General features: G+C 38.9%; 1 protein-coding gene across 3 annotated transcripts in view; it reads left to right on the top strand.

Moving 5' to 3' along the window:
• Positions 1 to 17,308, top strand: part of LOC148832732 (pituitary adenylate cyclase-activating polypeptide type I receptor-like) — a 129,281-nt gene that overhangs the window by 60,577 nt on the left and 51,396 nt on the right. The gene's annotated exons all lie outside the window — the stretch shown is intronic.

Raw genomic sequence — 17,308 nt, 5'->3', positions numbered from 1 at the left:
ACATTACACTCACACAGGTTAACAAAATTTGTTAACTTGAATTTCCCTACAATCACCCTAAAACCTCATAATGGCAAATACCCCTTCTTTTTTGCACACTAATTACAATTGGCCATAAACCAGTCCTCCTTTATTGTGAACACATTTGGTGAGCAGTTTTATTAAAGGTGGGATAAAGGTATTCCTCATTTTGGTGCTTCTCCATGAAGAGATTAAAACATCTGTTTAAAAGCACCCATTAGTATTCTTTGTGTATAACTTGAAGGATTAAAGGAGATACTAACATCTAATCTCAACATATTCTTAATCTAAGCAATTTGAAAGTTGTACTCTAGTTGCAATACATCCTCAGTAATCTGGACATCTTGGCTTTTAATTGCACAGAAGGACTTTGTACTGTTATACCAAACAGTTTCCGTTAAACCCTCCTGTTCGAAAACTGAGAGTTCTCACTTCTGTGACTTATTGTAAAGTTGTTATGCCATACTATATGACCCTTTTACCACAGAACTGAAAATAAAAAAATGGATAGATGGACTTCTGGCAACAAAAACCAATAACCGAGAAAAGAAGTAAATTTGTTCTTGTTCTTTATCACAGATAATTCAGTATATCTTCCAAGACGGATTAGCATCTATGCATGTTCTCACATATTTATAGGATGTAACGTACATAATGGATTTGTTATGAATTATAACTGGTGAAGGATATTCATAATGTTCATGTTACACCCTGGCTGGGAGCGGCTTGCATCCTGTCATTGCCACTGACAACAAGCAAAATTCGCACAATGTCACAATTAAGATCTGAACTTGTGTGAACGCAGTCAGGATGCGTTTCCAGGCAGTCGTCCTTTTTTCAATCAGGTGGTCAATAATTCAATTACCTGCTGCAGAAGATTATTTAAGGCTTTCTCTCTGCTCATCTCACTATTCCGACATTGAGTGAGCTACAGCGTAAGCGACACTTTTTTGTGTACTGTGTCTTCAGTTTATTTCTCCTGGAGCCCCAAAGGAGCAGAACCTTTTGTCTCTGGTGTAATTCTTTTTGTTTATAGGATTTTTCTCACTTCTTTTCAAGCCTATCAACCTAAATCTCTGAATGAACAGGCATTTCTTTGCCTGCAGCACAGTACTCCCTTGAATTTTTTCCCTCCAGTATGTCAGATCCACCTGTTTGGTTGCCTTGTCAGTATCACCTTGCCGCAGTTTCCAACTCTCTGTGCCTGTTGTTTGCTATGATATTTTACCTGCTTCTATAAAATCATCTTTTTTTAACTTGATCATATTCAATAATTCACCTTACTTCAGCCTTGCTCCATTCAAGGTTCCTGAGGAAGCTCTGAGACACTGTGCCTGGAGGTTGGCTTGCAATTCGCCATGACCCTGATTCTCAGGGTCTGCAGCATGATAATTTAAGACCAAAGAAGATTTCTTTTGTTTTTCTAGTATTTAATATCAAGGCATTCTGGTCAAACCATTTAACAGAACTATCTTCTCTGTTATGATACAGGCTAGGATCATCATTATCACTCATCAGAGAAAGTAAGGTGTAATCATGAGAAAATTTATGAAAGGTATGGTTTAGACCGCTGGCAACACAATCATATGGAGAGAGAAGAGCAGTGGTGATATTCCAAATCCCTAGGATGCCCCACATTTGGTTATTACCTTGGAAGAAAGTATATTATTGTTAAAAACAGGAGGATTACAAAAATGGTGAATAACAGGAACTGACTCAGCAGCTTGGTCGAAAAATAAAGTAAATGACAATAACCCCCAGATTGTAAGGATTTCTCCAAGAACATACCCGAGCGGTTGGTAAAATTAGAGGCATGTTCTTTCTTTATTCTCTGGCACAGCTTTGGTGAAAAAAAGTATAAATTCAGGTACACTTGATTAAACAAATATTTATTAATAGAGATATTACAAACACTACATACAGTACATCACATACAGCTCAAAGGTTTCCCTATGTACATCACAAGTTCACAGACAAGGCGTTTCAGAGACCTACGTCTAGACCACCAGGGGAAACTCCAGAATGCTGCCAAGTATTTGACTTTGAAATAATACGTACAGACTCCAAAAGAAGTGATAAGCTGTCTTCTAAACTAAATAGAATACAACCTACGATTAAATCTCTCTATATACAGTATAATCCGGATACCACAAAATAATTGGGGGTGTATCTCCCTATTCTAAAATATACTCCCTAAGCAGGAGAGGCAGTTTTGTAAAGAGAAATTCTTCACTCAGGAATTCAGTTCCCTAAAAGCTACACAATAGCAAGCTCTTTTAGCAAGATTCAAATACTTGACATCAATCAGGTCTTTTTGGATGCTCGAGCAAGGAGCTATCACCTGGCACACACTTCAAGTTCTGTCTCCACCTGTCTACTCTCTGTCTTGTGGTCTGTCCTTTTTCTTTTTTCCTCCTTTCTCTGTCTTGATCTAGTCTTATATGGTGTCTTTCTGGACTGTTGACACTTAATTATTTACCCTGAACTTAATTAAGTAAGATAAGCCAGAGAAAACTTTGACTGCTTTGATCACAGAATCTGGACCCTCCTTCATCTCCGCAATCATCCCCTTTGCTTTGAAGTTGGAAATGTTTGCACTGCCAGATGTTAAACACTTCATCTTAAAGGCAATTCCTAGTCATCTACACCTTTTTAGTAACATTATTAACTTTAATCTTCTGCAGTCTTCTTATAAGAATGAATTGTACCAAAATATCAGATATGGGTTGATCTGTAATTGAATAATTTTTTATAATAAAATGTATGGTTGGATTGTATCAAAAGCTGACGAAAAGTCAAGGAAAAGTACCCAAGCATATTTGTTTTTACACAGACTGATATGGATCATGTTTCCCAGTTAATTTGGGTGAGATTCTGAACCAAGATTGACTCAATTTATTTAAAAGGAAAACAAAATCTAATGATTGTTCTAAATAAATGAAAAATAACTGCATATGTATTCACCCCCTTAAGTTAATATCAGTACTGGAAGACGTTAGGAGAGATCATAATATGGTGGGAGGAAGTGGGGGCGTCACCAACTTGACAACTCTGGGAAAGAAGCTATTTTGGAGTCTAGTTGTGTACGACTGGAGTGACCGGAACCTTCTGCCAGATGGTAGGGGAACAAACAAGTTATGACTGGGGTGAGTGGGGTCAGACATAATTTTGGTGGCTTTTTTCAGACTCCTGGTGTTGTATATTTCCTGGATGGATGGTAAGGCACTGCCGATGATGTGTTGGGCAGTTTTGACCACCCGCTGTAGTGCCTTACGGTCGGATGCGGTGCAGTTGCCGTACCAGACTGTGATGCAGCTGGTCAGTATGCTCTCCACCGTACATCTGTAGAAGTTGGTGAGGATCTGTGGATGTAGGTGTATTTTCTTCAGCCTTCTCAGGAAGTACAGCTGCTGTTGTTCCCTCTTGATGAGACTGGAGGTGTTCAGTGTTCATGTAAGGTCCTTAGAGATGTGAACACCTAGGAATTTGAAGTTATTCACCATCTCCACCGCAGACCCTTCTTTGTAGATGGGGGAGTGAACTTTTCCTTGTCTTCTGAAGTCAACAATCAGCTCTTTGGTTTTGCTGATGTTGAGACATAGGTTGTTGGTTCGGCACCAGTCTGCAAGTTGTTTTATCTCCTCCCTGTAGGCATGTCTCATCATTGTCAGTGATCAGGCCCACGACTGTGGTATCGTCAGCATACTTGATGATGGTGTTTGTACTGAACTTGGCAGTACAGTCGTGGGTGAACAGGGAATAAAGCAGTGGGCTGAGCACACAGCCTTGAGGGGCACCGGTGTTAAGGGTGAGTGTGTTGGAGGTGAGGTTGCCAATCCTGACAGTCTGGGGTCTGCTGGTGAGGAAGTCTAGGATCCAGCTGCATAGGGTTGTATCTAAACCTAGAGCCCTGAGTTTGGTAGAAAGTTTTATGGGTATGATGGTGTTAAATGCTGAGCTAAAGTCAATGAACAGCATTCTTGTATAGGTGTTCCCTTTATCCAGGTGGGTTAGTGTGGTGTGTAAAGCTATAGAGATTGCATCCTCCGTGGAGCGGTTTGTGCGATAGGCAAACTGGAGAGGATCCAGTGTTTTTGGAATGCTGGCTTTAATGTGTGGAATAAGTAGTTTTTCAAAGCACTTCATTATGATGGGGGTGAGTGCAATAGGGCGGTAGTCGTTCAGGCATGTGGGGGCTGATTATTTCGGTACTGACACGATGGTGGTCATCTTGAAGCAGCTAGGTACAGTGGCCTGGGCCAAGGACAGGTTGAAGATGTCGGTACAGACATCAGCTACTGTATCTGCCAGGCACATGTTCTAAGTACCAGGCCAGGGATACCAAGTGATGTTATGCGAAACATAGTACTTGGCGTTGATTCCAAAAAGCTCAATTCTAGTTTCATCAGACCATAGAATTTTCTTCCACATGGTCTCAGACTTTCTCATATGTCTTCTGACAAACTGTAGTTGAGATTTGACTTTTTTTCTATAAATTGTTTTCATTTTGCCAGTCTCCAGTGAAGCCCAGATTTGTGAAGCATCCAGGTGATTGCTGTTGTATGCACAGCTTCTCCCATCTCAGTCTTGGAAGACTGTAACTGGTTTTGAGTTGTCATAGGCCTCTTGGTAGTTTCCCTGACAAGTGTCCTTTTTTTGCCCGGATTCTCAGTTTTTGAGGATTCCCTGTTCTGCATAGATTCACAGTTGTGGTTTATTTTCTTCATTTCATTATAATGGGCTTTACTGTACTTTGGGAGATATTCAGTGCCTTGAAAATTTTCTTCAGTTTTTTGTTGGGAGCTGTACTGATCAACTACCAGAGATATCTGTATCTAGCCCGAAGGAATGGGAAACACTTTACCTGTGTACAAATGGACACTGTTCAAATAGTAACAGTATGTGACATCTAAAAGCAATTGGTTGCACCAGAACCTATTTAAGTTTGTCAGAGCAAAAGCGAGGAGTCCTTATGCAGTTATTTTCTGTTTTAGAGTTATGATTCATTTAGTGGGAATTTGTACAATTTTGTAATAACTTTGACATGCTTTTAGAGTTTTTTGTGTCAATCAATGGCAAAAAAGCCTAATTAAATACATTATGAATTCCACTGTATACTGGAACACAGTAAAGTGTGGTAAAGTTCAAGGAGGGTGAATACTTTTGATAGCCACTGTACAATCCCACAGATCTCTAAAAGATCCAGTACCAAGTTAATTTTGAGCAATATTACATGCACATTAACTGGGCAACTGCAACGTTGTGCAGCTAAAAACAACAAAATTATAATTTTGTGGTTTAAACTAAAAATTACTTTTAGATTTTACTACATTGACACAACAAAAGTTTTATACAATAAAATGACATTGATAAAAAAATCATCATGTTAGACACAAGATCAATCATGAGAAAATGGAATAAAACAAACTTTTCCATTGACAAGCTCACTCTTACTGCCAGCTATTGAGTGCATTTTTTCCTGACACCACATCACACCATAATAAACTTCTGAATCACTTTCAGTATATACATACAGTATGGGGAAAAGAACATTCTGAAAGTGCCTCCTGTCATGATAATGAAATGACCATATCAGTTAAACCTATTTATAATCTAAAAAAACATACAACAAGATGGAACAGCCTTTACTACAATGGTAAAATAGTGGGACTGAGGAATAACTACCCATGTCTTTGGAGGGGTTGCTGCGTAACCTTATTGGCAGTGTAGATTCACGTAATAGTAAACCACTAGGTTGACTGCTCTAGAACTAATGTTACTGATGAACCCTGTGCATAATAAAATGCTGTTTAATGTCACAGTAAATCATTGAGCTCTGCCCTACTTTTGCACAGATTTTCCATCTACTAACTGTGACTAAGTGGATTTTGTACAAGCTCTAGCATCTGACAATACCTTTCAAATCAGCCCTTCTCTAAACCTGTGTTGTGTTTTGGTAGAAGGCCAAAATGATACTGTTTCCTTATATAAATGCTTTAGTGCCTTTTCCAAACAATGTCAGGATCGTTCTTGGAAATTCTCTTAGTTTAAAAAATAGTTTTTGGAAGCAAAGAGTTATTAAATCCAGCTGTCTTGCAGAGCTGAAAAGTAAAATGCATTTTTTATTTTTTAAAATGTCTAAGAATGGCTGAAGTGGATATCAGAAATGATCAAGTAATAGGTTTATTCCATGCTGAAAAAAAGAAGAAAGAGAACACAACGTTTCGGCCGTGGAGCCTTCTTCAGGTGTGAGAGAGACAGGGCAGTAGGCAAAGGTAAAGTAGCGGGGGAACAAAGGTTGGGAGGGAGGAGGAGTGAGAGGCGGGAGCAGGGGACAGAAAGAGAGGCCAATCAAGAGGTGTGAAGTCAGAATGGGTGCAGAGAGGTGTGAAATGAAACTTCCAATGAATGGAGAAAATTTAAAAGAACAGTAGTCTGTCATTAAGGGAAGGGAGAAGGTGTGATCCTAGCTGCAGAATAATTTTAGTTTCGGTGGTCTTTCTGATGTATGAGTTTGGAAAACCGTCTTTGAGAACACAGACGGAGAGATTAGAGTGGTCGTGGCCGTCAGAGGTGAAATGAGAAACAATGGGCTTGGAGAGATCTTTAATCTTTACAGCCCTGACGTGTTCTCTGAAACGGTCTCCGAGTCTCCTTCCTGTTTCTCCAATGTAGATGGCTGGGCATTTACTGCAAGAGATACAGTAAATAAGGTTGCTGGAGGTACAAGATGCTGTCTGGGTGATCCGGAATTGTCCTGAGGGGCCTTGAATGAGTCTGGTGGTGGCTGTGTATTTGCAGGTGATACAGCGAGCTCTGTTGCAAGGGAAAGTGCCTGGTGTGGATGGTTGTTGAGGGCGGTCAAGGGAGCTGTGAACAAGGAGGTTACGCAGATAAACAAAAATGTTGGCATAGCTGGGTCCCATTAATCCACAAACCGGACACCCCTGGACGCCCCATCGTATCAGCATGTAACTGTCCAACTACTTACATCTCAGCCTTTCTCGACAGCCTCATGAGACCGCTGGTTGAAGATCTTCCCTCATACATCAAAGACACCAACCACGCGCTCCAACTTTTTAATGATTTCCAATTTCAGGGTACCGAATGCTACATTTTTACCATGGACATCACATCTCTGTACACCGTCATTCCCCATAATGACAGCCTTACAGCACTCAAGCACATGCTGGACAAACGCACAGTGCTTGATCCACCCACCCACACCCTGGTACGCCTTGCAGAATTGGTCCTCACACTGAACGCATTCTCTTTCAATAATCTTTTTTACCAACAGGTCAGTGGAGTTGCCATGGGCACCAGAATGGGACCCAGCTATGCCAACATTTTTGTCGGCTGGGTAGAAGAACGCTTCTTCGCTTCCTACACTGGCTATGTCCCTGACCTCTACAAACGATATATTGATGACTGCGTCGGTGCCGCCACATGCTCCAACGATCAGCTTGAGTTCTTCCTGCACCATTTCACCAACTTCCACCCGTCCCTCAAATATACGATTAACATATCTTCCACTACTCTTCCGTTTCTAGACATCCACTTGTCTATCAACTACCCCCGACTGTACACTTCAGTTTATTACAAACCCACGGATTCACACAGCTACCTCCTGTACAGCTCATTTCACCCCAACCACACTAAAAACTCTCTTCCTTTTTCACAGTTCCTTAGGTTACGACGATTATGCAGCGACGACATCGACTTCGAGAACCAAGCCCTCGAAATGTACTCATTTTTCATCAACAGAGGATACCCCAGCAGTGTGATTGACAGGGCCCTTGCCCGAGCCAAAAACACCCCCCGGACCATCAACCCGATCAGGAACTCCCGCCGTAACAACCGCATTCCTCTGGTGCTTCCTTACCACCCTAACACACTTCCTATCCCCAGGACCATTAACCACAACTTTTCCATCCTACAGGATGATCCCTCCATTGGGGCCCTCTTTTCTGATCGCCCTATCATCTCATATCGCCGACCACCTAATCTGCGTAACCTCCTTGTTCACAGCTCCCTTGACCGCCCTCAACAACCATCCACACCAGGCACTTTCCCTTGCAACAGAGCTCGCTGTATCACCTGCAAATACACAGCCACCACCAGACTCATTCAAGGCCCCTCAGGACAATTCCGGATCACCCAGACAGCATCTTGTACCTCCAGCAACCTTATTTACTGTATCTCTTGCAGTAAATGCCCAGCCATCTACATTGGAGAAACAGGAAGGAGACTCGGAGACCGTTTCAGAGAACACGTCAGGGCTGTAAAGATTAAAGATCTCTCCAAGCCCATTGTTTCTCATTTCACCTCTGACGGCCACGACCACTCTAATCTCTCCGTCTGTGTTCTCAAAGACGGTTTTCCAAACTCATACATCAGAAAGACCACCGAAACTAAAATTATTCTGCAGCTAGGATCACACCTTCTCCCTTCCCTTAACGACAGACTACTGTTCTTTTAAATTTTCTCCATTCATTGGAAGTTTCATTTCACACCTCTCTGCACCCATTCTGACTTCACACCTCTTGATTGGCCTCTCTTTCTGTCCCCTGCTCCCGCCTCTCACTCCTCCTCCCTCCCAACCTTTGTTCCCCCGCTACTTTACCTTTGCCTACTGCCCTGTCTCTCTCACACCTGAAGAAGGCTCCACGGCCGAAACGTTGTGTTCTCTTTCTTCTTTTTTTCAGCATGGAATAAACCTATTACTTGTTCCTTTGCAGCCTATGCATGCTGACGCAGCTACCCACCTGAACTACTATCAGAAATGATCTTTGTAGTGTAGTGATCTGAATCATAATCATTGCCACCTGAGATAAAATTGTAAATGTTAAATTTTAAATGAGCTGTACCCAAAGTTCAAAAAGCTATGATTTGTGAACAGGACTTAGGAACTTCTCTCTAAAGAGAAACCACACTTACATTCATAACTGTGCCAATTTCACCATTCATATCAACACCAATAAAAACACATTGTCTTACATTGTGAATGCTGTAGCTGCAAGCTCAAAAGCAGAGATGAAAGACACTGCTATTGTGCAGTTCACTAGAACTGCTCTGGTAAAATGCACTGTTGAAAGAATAGGTAAAAATGCTTGATGCTGTGGAAGAATGTGTAATCATAAAAAAACTTCTAATAATTTGGTTATAAGAATGAATGCGAAGTGTGTAATAGTGGAAAACGGGGTAGGGAAGTACAAAAACTGCCACTAAATAAAACTGGGACACACCCGAAGTAGGCTCCACAGCTGAAACGTTGAGCTTCCTTTCTTCTTCTTTCAGCATGGAATAAACCTTTACCTGTTCCTTTGCAGCCTACGCATGCTGACACAGCTACCTACTTGAACTACTTCAGCCTACTTCAGCCACTAAACCAGCATTCTGTCTCTTCACAGCAATCTGTTCCAAGACCAGGCTCTCTAACCACCGTCTTTTCCTTTACAGATGTTTTCGTTATAATATCATTCCTAATGGATTTCGCCTGACATTTAACACTTTTTCCTTTGACACTGACACCACCCAGAGTAACACTCAGAGACTTCTACAACAATTACTTTCTACCATTTTCTCCCTCAAACAACAGATTAACCCTTTCTGACAACACCATCAAAAAAGCTAAGGAATTTTTATGGTAAACAGCTCCACATCATCTTCCCTTTATTACTAACCTCATCAGATCCTCCAAACTCCAAATGTTTCCACTTCCTCACTTCACAGAAGGATAAAAAACTCAATGATCTTCTACAGAAAAAAACCATAAACACCCTTACTACGTACCTCCACTGATCCTAACCTTGTTACTATACCCTCAGACCTTTCCCTTTAACAGGATGAGAGATCTTTTCTCAGCAAAGGCCTCAGAGTAAATAAAACTATTCAATTTGACAGAAAAAAAAACAGAAAAATTTATTTTTTACCTATTTACAACAATTTGTGGCAGTATGGTGATGCAGTGGTTAGCATTGTTGTCTTGCAGCATTGGGGTCATGGGTTCTTGGAGTTCTTGTGTCTTCTCCATGTTTTTGTGTGTTTCTTCCTGTTGCTCCAGTTTCCTCCCAAAGTCCAAAGACACACTGTTAGGATAATTGAGTTCTGGAAAAATTGGAAACTGGAAAAACTGGTGTGAGTGTGTCTGTTTGTGTTTGTGTGTGCCCTGCAGTGGACTGGAATCCCAGCCAGGGTCTATCTTGCCTTGCACCTGTTGCTTGCCAGGATAGGCTCTGGCTCCCCCACGATCCTGTATTGGATAAAGTAGCTAGAAAATGAATGGATAGACACAATTTGTGGTGGTTGCTGAGACAAATGGAATTGATAATCATGACAACATAAGGGAGGAGAAGAGTGAATAGGAAAACTTGCAGTGTTTTAGTGTGTCGTATTGTCTGAAGCATGGGAATACACAAAGAGATATTTCATATTAATTGCATATAAATTAAGTTTCTTTACATTGCCTTGATTAACAATACAGTGTGCACACAAAAAATATAAATATAAACAAACATCAAAGCTGCATTGGGTGTGATGGTGTTTCCTTCCATCGTAGTTATAAATTCAGCAGCAATTTGTTTGATGTTAAGACAAAAAGACGATAAGATGGAAGAAGATAAATTGAACGTGTTCGATTTTCCTGTTGCTGTTTGTGAAGGTTTTAACTTTGTACTCATTTAGAGTATTTCTATATTTTCTGACAATTTGCTGTCATTTAGTTTGTTTTTTTTTACATTGTCAAGATTGGGGCTTCTCTTATGTAGCTTTGAGTTGATAGAAAAAATATAGGGTGACATACTGATGGAAAGGATTTATAAATATTTAGAATTACATGATAAATATGTATTTCCTTAATTTTTTAGTGTGGGAAATGACTGATCAGGCATGCTCTAATGACATGCCACAAGTCCCACAGCCTTCAAACTGTTTATCATAGAATAACTTTAGAAAAAGTTGTATAAATCTTAAAAAATGTTGATTATAGTTAAGTACCAGAAAACAATCAGTTATTGATTTGCAAAATCCAGCATTGAACAAATATCAGGTGAAAGGCCTTCCGTGGAACCTTGGTTATAGTCCAAAACAGGTAAAAGCAGGTAATAATCCCAAATGTGTAAAGTGTATTCCACTGACAGCAGATTTCTGAGTTGACAGTTATATTCTAAATGAATTGGGTTGATACTGTCAGAGGATTTCATGTCTGCTGTAGATCTTCAGATTGTGGTTTCAAGGAGAACCAAAACTGTTTCCTGCTGTGCCAAGACGGTTTCTGAGGGTAAAATGTTTGAATCTCTTGGGCTGAGAGGAAGGAAACGAGTTCTGTACTGTAAAATGCTTTCAATATCAATGAGAGAACAATTTTCTTTGACAAACACCTCTTTTGGGCCTCAGTGTACATGTTTTTGGCAAGTAATTGCACTGTAATAAGAAAGAAACAAAGCTCCTTGTCTGCCTAGAATGTTGTGTTTTTGGCACTCCAGAAGGTTTGGCAATATTTGTAGGAGATTGAACATAACGGTCTGTTTTTTCTTTTAATTTTCATTCCTTTTGCTGTCATAAATCTAGTGGACCCTCTTTATTTATATTGAAGTGCTAGCCATGATCTGCAGAAAATGTGAATTTTTGGTTCCAGGGTGTTCAACCCTTGATGACCTTCATTTCAGTCTCTTGTTAAGTACATAATTTTTACATGCCCATGAAACAGACACGAAAACATATTTTATTTACCAGTCAAATGTGAAGAATTTCAAACAGCTTATACAGTAACTTGCTTATGTTTCTATATGATGCCTTCCGCAATAGGACAGGTGGTATTTTGCTCATTTAACCATGAAACTTTCCAATTCTATGGCCTCATCAGTTTATTATATATTTAAAAACTAAACTCCACAAGCTGTTAAGATCCTCTTCCTTTGAAAGGAAATTGCTTTATCATCTGTTGCAGAAGACATAAAACCTGCTAGAAGCATATTGCCAATGGTCTTTCTTCCCAATATGTTTACTATCAGGAGAAACGTGGAATGCAAATGTAATGGGCTTTCTTTGACAAAAAAAAAGTTAATCTTTCAGCTTGCGAGAGCAAAACAGTATACTCTATATATCTATTATATAAACAGTCTTCTATAAAATATCATAGATGTGTTTTTGTACAAAGATGATTTTTAGAAGAAATAAGTGAAATAAGGTGGACATGAAAGGTGTGGAAATTGACAAAAGAATGAGAAATCTTTTTTTTCCATACCAGCTTTAATGATGGTGTATAATACCTTAAAATAACATACAATAGGTCGATCCCTTGACCATCCCATATCATTTGTGCAATCTACTATAGTGCACACTGCATGCAAACCTTGACTTTTACCGTATCCTCTGCAGAGATGGTAAATTCATCAAATGGTAGTTGGTCATGTACTGTAAGTACACGTGCTCATTGGGTTTTGTGCATGCTAAATGCCTATTATGAAAGTCAGTTTTGACATTTGCAGTGATTTGGAGGATAATGCATAGTTTCATCATAGACACTGATCAGTGAAGAAGCATGAATTGACTAATCTGAACAAAAGCTGCGTATGCACTAGTATCACTCATCGTTCTTGCTGCCAACAAAAAAACTGTCAATGCCCTTAATATTAAAGTTCATGCTAAATGCCTTCTTAGACAAAGGGTTACTCTTTCAAATCACTTTCTTGATTCAGCACGACTATGAATATGACGTCTTTGAACAAATTTAAAAAAAGGAGAAATTAAGTTTGTCTTCTGGGTTTGCAGTCTTCATAACACAGCCAGAAAAGTATTATTTAGTTCTGATAATTTCACAATGCTAGAAAGCAGAACCATCAAAAAAGACTTTCACTTCTGGTTTTTATGTAGGTAGTCAGGATAGCTGTTCTGCTCTTTTTTAGCCTTATATTTGGCCAGGTAAACAAACTTATACAGTATATGAGTCTTATAATGCATACAAGTTACAGAGTAATAAATACTGAACAATAACATAGCTTATAACATAAAAATAACATATACAGATTATGAATATTGAACAATATTGTTGTGCTGTTTTGATCAATTGATCATTCATGGTGAACTGATGATTACTCAGATAAGAATAAACTACATATGAAAGATGTTCTGTGAACAACAGCTTTATCACCACAGCACGCATTATGCTACATTTTATATGCATCAAAGAATTCTCTCAAAAACGTAACGTAAAACAAATTAACATAATACTGTACGGCACAATGGGCCAATTCTTTTAATTTTTAAAATAAAAATTAAGAAACAATAACATGTTCTTTTATATATTCTAAGGTAATCATGAGGAAGAAAAATCACTAATTTTTCACATATAAAACGTAGTGTTTTAACAATTTAAACCAATTTTTATAGCCTTTAAAGTCTTTGCTTCTTCACAAAAAATGTAAAAAAATCAGCTCCCCACTTTCACCTTGCCATAACTATAGTGGGGATGTACCATATATGGGGGCTTGTTCAGGATCTTTGATCCGTTTTGTTGAGCCGATTTTTACCCTTGGTTAATGTGTGCACTTGGGGTTGTTTTAGTTTGTAGTGGTCATTTGTATTATGGTATTTTAGTTTGTATTATGGGTAATTGTGGTGTCCATCATGACATTCAGTTTAGAGGATTTTCTGTGTACCCAATGTTGGAACAGTTTGATAAATGTCACAAGGCAGATATGTTATTGATAACAGGTTTTAGTCTCTCGGTTTACTGGGGACATACTGTATGAGATCTTAAAATGAAGAAGGGATACAACCCCCACGCCAGACAGACAAAGGTGATAAAAATCCATTCAGAAGGGTGCACTGTGTTAACACAAACTTTGCTGACAGAGCCACTTGTAAGAACAAGGTGACTTTCTTCTCGGTTAAATGAAAGCTACAATACAGTCAGACAGATTTTTTAATTCTTCAAGCAAAATTAACGGTTTGTCAAAATCAGCTACTTACAGCAGTACACGCAGTACCCAACTTCTCAAAAGGTACCTTTTTCTCTCGTGCAAACTCATCAAAGGTTTTTTTTTTATAATTTCAAAACCTTGGACTCATTTATAATATCAACAAAACAAACCCCCACTGGATCACATCTCCCAAAGTTCCACACACACGAATCCCATGAAGTCAGATCCACAGATATACTGAAACAGTAGCTTACACGGCAATGAAGGGCAGTGTGATCTACAGTATGTGTGAAATATTTTTCTTAATAAGTTTAAGTTAATAAATTGTAAATTGTTTACCCATTACTAAAATTTGCATTAAGACAAAATATAGATTTTCTTAACGTGGATATAAACCTGAAAGAGATACATCGCATGTACAGCAAGATATAATAATAAACCAATTTTTATACATCTGGCTATGTATCTCCCCTTTTTGTTTTGTTTTTTGGCATAGCCAAAAAGATCGTTCAGATGGGATTTGAGTCCCGTTCCTCAGAATAGCAACCACTTGGCTAAACCACTGTGCCAAACTGCCACTTGGGTGTAGTGCACTACACTACAGTCTATGAGCATTTCATTGTCCATTACCACTATAAGGACAATAAACGTTTTTTTTTAAAAACTACGTTAAAATGTTTCTAACATTTCCACAGTGATATTTTAACTACCAAAATGTCTTAAGTTACATGATTTCATATTAATATTTCCTATCATGTTAAATTAAATCACTATTACACCTTTTTTACAACAATAAAGGCAAGTGTTCTTATTATGTGTTCTTCATAAAAGGATAAAACACTATAGCTTTCTATGAAGTACTGTATATAACCTTGATATAATTAGAACAAATACATCAAAATCTTTCTAAAATAACCACTGCAAGTTTTACAGTATATTTACACTGCAAGTTACCAAATTAAAGACTTTGATGCATAAAACGTTTATGAAAACAGTGGAATACTGTGTGTACTTTGTATTTTTATATTTAGCTACCACTATCATCTACTGTATGTACAGTAGATTAGGTATGAATTACATATGAGACTGTATGGCTTTAAACCCACTAAAGTACAACACTGTATGTGTGAAATATATTTTTCACAATCAAAGTTAAAAGTTAAACTATCCTGATTACTTGCTGAAATTTGCATTAAGCAGAATATAGATATTCTCAATGCGGATGTAAACCTGAAAGAAGCACGTTGGTTCACAACATGCCAGTAGAATAATAAACTATGTTTTCATATATTGAACTGAGAAATATTGTTTTTGTAAAATAGCCCTACCCTCTTTTTCATCCATACATCCTTTTTCACTCCACTTTTCCTGGTGAGGGTCGTGGTTGCAGCAGGCCCAGTAAATCATCCCAGACTTCCCTGTCCCCAGCAACAGATTCCAGCTCCTCCTGGGGGATCCCCACGCGCTCCCAAGCCAGCCGAGAGATATAAATCCTCCAGCATGTCTTAGGTCCGCCACGGGGTCTCCGTCCAGTGGGACATGCCCAGAACAGCTCCAGCGGAAGTCGACCGGGGGGCATCCTTATGAGATGGCCAAACCATGTCAACTGGCTCCTCTTTTGATCTGGGGGAGCAGTGACTCTACTCTGAGGCTCTCCCGGATTGCAGAGCTTCTCACCCTGTCATGGAGGATCAGCCCCCAGTGGCCCTGCGGAGGAACCTAATTTCTGCTGCTTGTATCCGCATTCTCGTTCTTTCGGTCATTACCCACAGCTCATGACCATAAGTGAGGACAGGGATGTAGCTCGACTGGTAAACCGAGAGCTTTGTCTTCTAACTCAGCTCCCGGTTCACCACCACAGACCGGTACAGTGCCCACAAAACAGCTGACGCTTCCCCAATCCGCTTGTCGATCTCACGCTCTCCCCTTCAACATTACACGTTCCCAACACCAGTCTCCATTGAAAGGGTCTCATCCTTCTAGGTCCTTTCCACTTATGCCTGCCACTAGACTGGCATCGCAGCCAAACCTCACCCCTCTTTTTCAATTAATTTAATATTTAAAATACTATAGTATACAGTTTAAAGTTAAGTGCAATACGTATACAACTTAAATTCTATAATTGGAATAAGATTGTCCCTCAGCATTGACAGGGATTTGAAGCCAGGCTTTTTTTGCAACAGCCTAAATGCTTTTACACACCATGTTAAACTTTCACTGCTCCACCTGGCAGTTTTACCGACAACTGAATAATTTAAAAAATGTGCAGTAACCCGCAGCGCGTGTGATGCAATATACTGCATTATCCGCTACAATAATAATAATATAATAATATAATAATAATTGCTTACACTTAAATAGCGCTTTTCTGGACACTCCATTTAAAGCGCTTTACAGGTAATGAGGATTCCCCTCCACCACCACCAATGTGCAGCATCCACCTGGATGGCCTACAAGCCTGAGACACTTTAGTAGAAAACCTATTTATCAACCCAGTTGGTGAGATGTTAAATAGCATCGTCTTTTGAATAACAACTCATTACACCTGCTACAAAAAAAGATTGTAATTTCCTTATAACTGAATTTTGGTTACAAGTTTATTTTGATCATTAGTACATAGTATACAGTATATTTTGTTGCATGTTTGGATTATTCATATGTTTACATTTCACTTCATAGTACCCTATTCTGTAACAGTGGACATTCTTTGAGCACATGTCAAACATAGCCAGAACTTACTTTTAACTAGCACTAAATACATTCATTTGATATTTTCTTTGGTAAAACACAGATTTCCTCTTTTCTTTATGCTGTATTTGTGCCTTCATTGCTGAGTAGATTTCTATGTTCCCCTGTCTTCAGAAGGCAGAAGTCTGATCCTCACAGATCTGTAAATAGGTGAAATATTGTATGGGCTATTGTAAAGAAGAACATGCCATGTGACGCGACAAATTCACTGATTATATAAGGTATATAACTGTTACTTCACATAGCTGGTGTCAAGACCTGGCTTTAACGCTGATATTGATCCGATTTAATTTTAATCTCCTTTATTCAATTATTCATAAGCAAGTCGGGGATAAAAATCATTGAAAAGCTCAGATCAGGAGAAGGGTACAAAAATTATGGAAGTGGATATCTCTCTGTGTGCTGTCTACTCCATCATCAAGAAATGGAATGTGTATCTTACTATCCAGACACTGCATAAATGCTTATACAATCTCATCTTTTCACTTTAGTTTTTGCTGATATTTTTGTGTAACTTATGTTACCCTTATGACTCTTTGGTTTTGAGCAATCAGTTTTTGAATAAAATATTAAGTTTAAAAATATGCATGCATCATTTTGTAATTTCACAAAATGTG

This window comes from Atractosteus spatula, chromosome 6 (assembly GCF_055471065.1).
Source record: "Atractosteus spatula isolate fAtrSpa1 chromosome 6, fAtrSpa1.hap1, whole genome shotgun sequence".
NCBI lineage: Eukaryota > Metazoa > Chordata > Actinopteri > Semionotiformes > Lepisosteidae > Atractosteus > Atractosteus spatula.
Note: the sequence above shows the minus strand (reverse complement) of the source record. Positions and strands in the feature narration are given on the sequence as shown.